We start from the raw sequence: 6,000 nt of genomic DNA on the forward strand, positions 1-6,000 counted from the left end.
AGTTAGTTTTCTTTGCATGGATTCTGAAACACCAACACAAGAGGCTAGCGATTTTATATTTCGATTTCATGCTATCGATTTTGTATTTCGATTTTGCATTTCGATCTTGTGTTTCTATTGTGGTCTCTATAGTTAAACCTAGGGTTACTGTAAGAAGTTAAATATTCAATTTCTTTGAAAGGTTTTGTCTATGAAGTGGTGGATGATCCCATAACCAAGAAGGTCTAGTGTCTCGCCATGTTTAACCTGAAAGCCAATCTTTGAAATAGATATTTTAATCAACTTCTGTAATATGGTTTAACTTAGTAAGATCACATCGGTTTAACTTGGAGTAAAAATGTTAAGTATCATTTCCAATCCAAGTTTAACTTCTGAAGAGCAACTTAGATTCATAATGTTAAGCATCATTTGCAATCCAAGTTTAATTTCAGTAGAGCACATGGGTAGTTAGGTTAAGTTCCGTGCTTGTACAAATTTTTGTACAAGGGAAACAGAACGGTGTTCCAAGTAGCAACCAACACCTCCCCCCTAACCTATGCCTACCAAGGAAGGCACTCCAGCTCCATCATCCAAGCGGACGCCTTTAGCTTTTCCTTCTGGCAGCTTGATTCGAGAGGAAGCAATCTTCCACCCAAGCGGATCTCCTGCCGCTCCTTCTCCTCGATTGCCTTTTGTCCCGTTGACTGCCTCATCTAGAAGATTTAAGAGCCACTATTAGTTCTCAGCTGCCTATGATATTCCCTCAGCTCAATGGGTGATCTCGCCTTCGGATCCACCACCAACCCGTGGTTAGATACTATTGAAGGGCCATTAACAGAAGCCTAGGAATTGGCGAAGAGCCGATTGGCGGGCCACGCTATAATGCAGATGGCAGACGGGTTTGGCCAGGACTTAATTATAGTAAGTTTCTGCTAGCCTACTTCCTCTTAACTGAAATATTATTAATGCTAATAATGATTTTTCTCTAGTTTTGGGAAGTCAGGATGAACATAATCCGAGCCCTAGTGGACATAACCTGAGAAAATGAGCCGCTGAAGGGGCGAGTAATAAAATTAGAGTCATTGTCAGTTGCCACCTTGACTAGCCAACTGAGCTAGCTAGAGAGGAAAATCCAAGAGGCTCAGAAGCTAGCGAGGGCTGAAGCCGTGAAGGCATATGAATTGGAGACTTCCCTAAAAACAAGTGAAACCAAGTTCCAATCAGAAATGTCAAGAAGGGCCCAGGTGGTAGAAGAGAAGATTCTTGAAACCCAAAGCCTCTCGATAAATTAAAGGAGTTAGAATGCTCCCATGCCTTAGAGTTGGAGGCCAAAGAAATCGGGCTGACGACTAAAACCCTGTTGATGTCTGAGCAGCAAAAGAGTTTGGATGACTAGAGAGCAGAACTAGAGTCCTTGCGGGCAAAATTGGAAGTTGTATGATCTAAGTTGGCAACCTCCAAATCTGAGTTAGCAAGGGCCACATCTGAACTGGTGGCTTTTTTGGGTGGAGCTAGAGAATGACTGGGTGGGAGAAGACGAGTGTTTTGAGGCCAGGAAGCTAACCTACCTCCAATCTCACAATTTTAACATGCAACTCACCACCTCTGTCAATAAGATATTTTTTTATGGAGCAGAGGGAGCCATTAAACAACTTTGGAAGGCTGACTATCTGGTGTTTGAACCTCCAGCTTGATTTTTGAATCATCAAAAACTTTTAGATAAGCTCCCACCAAGTTCATTTTCGAACTTTAAGTGATATATCTTGTACTTTAACTCCTCCGGTGGGCTAAGAAAGAACTTATGCATGTAATTTGAATTTATTCAAACTTTACTTGTCTTATGACTCTACACTGTTATTTTACTAAGTGTGTATCAGTACTTTACATGTTTGAGTGGTGGGATGAGTTAGTCTTTATCTCTATATATATCGAGCGACTCATAAGACTGGGCACACCTGTATGGGTGACAGAATCGTAGAGCTTCAACCAGTTCTGAGGTCGACCGGCCTTATGAAGTCGGCCGAGGGTATATCGTGAACTGTGCTCCTGAGACGTGGAAGACGAGGACCCAAAGGTCCGACCGGCCTTAAGGATGACCGACTTTAGATGCCTGTCAGACTCCATCGATGAGGGAAGAAGGATCTTTATCAATACGCGTACTGGTGCTTCGAATAATGATTTACCTACTACATCCTTCATAAAGGCTTCTTCTCTACTATTGTCACATGTCTATTAGCCTCCTTTTCGCTGCTGTGACAGCTGGCGCATGATTTTTGTACGAAAAAACATGCCTCTCTCTTTCTCCTGATCAAGTAGCTATGATAATTGGCTCGCTTCTTTACTCAAATGATCCGACAGTTACTTTTAAAGAGGCTCATAGGGTTTCTTTTTAAGAATCCATAACGTCTCCCCCGTTTACATATCTTTCATCTTCATCTCCTTACTTTTTCTTCCTCCATGATGACAACTAACCCCTTGCTTTCGTAAGTTCTCGTAGACCCCTTTTTTTCTGTTCTCCTTTGATCCTACCTCTCGAATCCCATCATGAATGTTCCTGGCATATGGTATACTCTAATTACTTTAGATTGTAATGGGGTAGATCTAGACCACGTTCGATTTACTTATGAAGTCCCCGACTCCCTGCATATGATTATGCCCACTAACCAGAACTGCCCCCATTGTCCCTCCATGGGTTACATAACCTTCTTTAAGGAACAAGTCCTAGTAGACCTTCACTTTCCCCTTCCAACCTTTCTTACTAAAGTGAGTCAATATTTTTGTATCACTTTTCAGCAATTAGTTCCCAACTCCATTCATCTCCTATGTAGAGTTGCCATCTTATTTCACTTGCTTGGAGTCCCTCTGACTTATCGGGTGTTCTATTACTTCTGCTATCCGAAACAAGTAACCGAAGGTGCTTTTCATTTCCAAACCCATTGATAGACTACCTTTTTTAATAAAAATACCTTATTAGGGTAATGATTGGAGGGATAAATACATTTTTATTCAACTCCCTACACTAGTATTGTGGCCGACCACGTGGTAGCTGTCCCTTCCTCCTGCGCCCGAGCTAGGTGACTTCCGCATAGAGCTAACGTTTAGTGAATCTTCGGAGTGCCTGCTGGCCTAAAGTTTGACATTCATGGAATATTCTAGGAGGAGATCCTCTACATATCTGGGCTGAGCCCCATCCAGGCGGGGCTTCAATTCTCCTTCGGTAAGAAATGCCAACTTTCTTTTTACCTTGACTCTAACTAAGACATTTTTTTTCACAGTAGAGACTTTTTCTAATGCTCTGACATCAAAGACCACACGGATGGATGAAGCTGTGCTAAATTGGCTAGGCAAGGCAATCTTGGCTGAGCGGGAAAGCTCATTGCCCAGCCACCCTCAAGTGCCGGAAGCACCCTCTGAGTCCCCTAACTCAGATGTGCCTTTTAGGTTATGGCAGAAAAGACGCCGATCAGATGCCCAAGCTCTATTCGAACAAGCGAGAATTGAGTGGGCAAATACACCCCCTGCTCTTTCTGTTTGGGGAAAAATCCTTCTTGGACATGACCGTCCTTTCCTGACCGGGCCTATTCAAATGGGGCCTATTGGACTGGCTTATGTACCCACATCATGCCTGCACCAACCTTAGCTAGCGGCCCTAACTTATGCACTTTCATCATCCACATGCCCGCCCCAAATAGTGGAACTAACTCTAGGAACCTCTTCTTTGAGGCCTAGTATGTCTCATGAGCCTGAGCGATGATTTTCTCTTTCCTTTGATGTGCCTTCCAAACAGAGGATGCTCCAAAAGGGGATGAATCTAGATCCTTGGCCACCCTATGGGATGGTAAAACTAAAAGAGCTAAAGGTAGAAGCCTGAGTGAACACAACAGGGAAAATAAAGAGTCGCTCTATTTCTGATCTTGTAGATGGGTTCACTTAGGATGCCACCGTAGCAAGTTCCAAACTTTTGGCTTTGTTTCTTTTAATAAAATTTCTAAACTTGTTTCTTTTAGTTCCTTGTGCCTAGGTTGGCTATAAATCAACTGGCAGTGGACCTAGATCGGGCCAACAAAATTTTAAATGACCGTGTGGATGAACTAGAGTCCCCACTGCTCCAGTCGTGATTTCATAGGTAAACCAACTATGCCAAGAAGTAGAAACCTAGGTAGAACTTATTAGAGATGGAATGAGACCTATTGGGGGCTCGACAAGGGATTGATGACCATCAAGTAGCAAAGAAAAAAAATTAGAAATCCTATTGCATAATAGTGAAGACAAACTCCAAGTGAAAACTGTATTGAGAGCTAGAGCAGTATCCAATTTGGCACAAAAAACTACTCTGCTAGAGGAGTTGAAGATTTCTTACACTACTGAGTCAGTTGAGAGAGCTGAGGAACTATTGGCCAAGGATCTGTTGATACTAGAGCAACAAATGAACTTGGATACACAAGAGAGCAAATTAGATTCTCTACAAGCTGAGCTGGAGTCTGCCAGGTCTGAAGTGTTGACTTCCCAATCAGAATTAGTAGCTTATAAAGTCGAAGAGGATGAACAGTTTGAGCCTAGACGAGTAGCTTACCTTCAATCTCATGAGTTTGGATTGAAATTCAGCCAGTGCACCATAAAGATGCTTTTATATGGAGTCAAAGGAGCAATCACATAACTCTAAGAGGTGAGCTAGTATATCGGTCGATCCACCGAAACACTTCTTGAAATGCCAATGAATTTTTGATGAACTCTTGACTGACCTATTCACCAAACTTGATTAACAAAATAACATAATAATACTTATGCCCTGAGCCCATAGGGAGGGGGCAGGAAGCTATAAAACATGTATTTGCAATCATTGTATTATCTCTGATTTTTTATTAATCATATATCTTCCGTTTTAGATCGAGCAATTGAGTATGCAAGGTGAGTTCTAAGTGAATGCCACTTCATGCAGTATGCCAAGGGTGTAACGACCCGACCCTTTGGCCTCTTTGGGCGGCCCTTGTGGCGGCGACGACCTTTGGCCGTGCCGTTACTCACTAGGACTTTTCACCCCTGGCAGTGGATTTTTTCCTTCCCCAGGATTCGAACTCTAGAACTCCAGGCTAAGTAGTAGAGTTTATGAATCCTGGTAGCCAAGTGAGCCCCGCTCACTTGGCTACCAGGATTCATAAACTCTACTACTTAGCCTGGAAGTCTAGAATTTGAATCCTGGGGAAGGAAAAAATCCACTGCCAGGGGTGAAAAGTCCTAGTCAAATGGGCCGACGACATAAGGGCCGCCAGTTGGGCCGCTCACTTGGCTACCAGGATTCATAAACTCTAGTACTTAAGTTTGGAGGTCTAGAGTTCGAATCATGGGGGAGGCAAAAATCAACTGGCCAGGGGTGGAAAGTCCTAGTGAGTAACGGCACGGCCAAAGGGTCGTTGATCGACGACATGAGAGGTCGCCAAATGGGCCGACGACATAAGGGGCCGCCAGTGGGCCGCCGCAAGGGCCACCCAAGAGGCCAAAGGGCCGGGTCGTTACAATAAAAGGCGCCTTTTTATTGTAACGACCCGACCCTTTGACCTCTTGGGCGGCCCTTGTGACGGCCACCCCTGGCCAGTGGATTTTTGCCTTCCCCAGGGATTCGAACTCTAGACCTCCAGGCTTAAGTACTAGAGTTTATGAATCCTGGTAGCCAAGTGAGTGCCCGCTCACTTGGCTACCAAGATTCATAAACTCTAGTACTTAAGCCTAGAGGTTTAGAATTCGAATCCTGGGAAAGGTAAAAATTCACTGGCCAGGGGTGGAAAGACCTAGTGAGTAACGGCACGACCAAGGGTCGTCGGTCGACGATATAAGAGGTCGCCAAATGGGCCGACGACATAAGGGTCGCCAGATGGGCCGCCACAAGGGCCGCCCAAGAGGCCAAAGGGCCGGGTCGTTACAATGACGCTCACTTGGCTACCAGGATTCATAAACTTTAGTACTTAGCCTGGAGGTCTAGAGTTCGAATCCTGGGGAAGGCAAAAATCCACTGCCAGGGGTGGA

This window comes from Zingiber officinale, chromosome 5B (genome assembly GCF_018446385.1).
Source record: "Zingiber officinale cultivar Zhangliang chromosome 5B, Zo_v1.1, whole genome shotgun sequence".
NCBI lineage: Eukaryota > Viridiplantae > Streptophyta > Magnoliopsida > Zingiberales > Zingiberaceae > Zingiber > Zingiber officinale.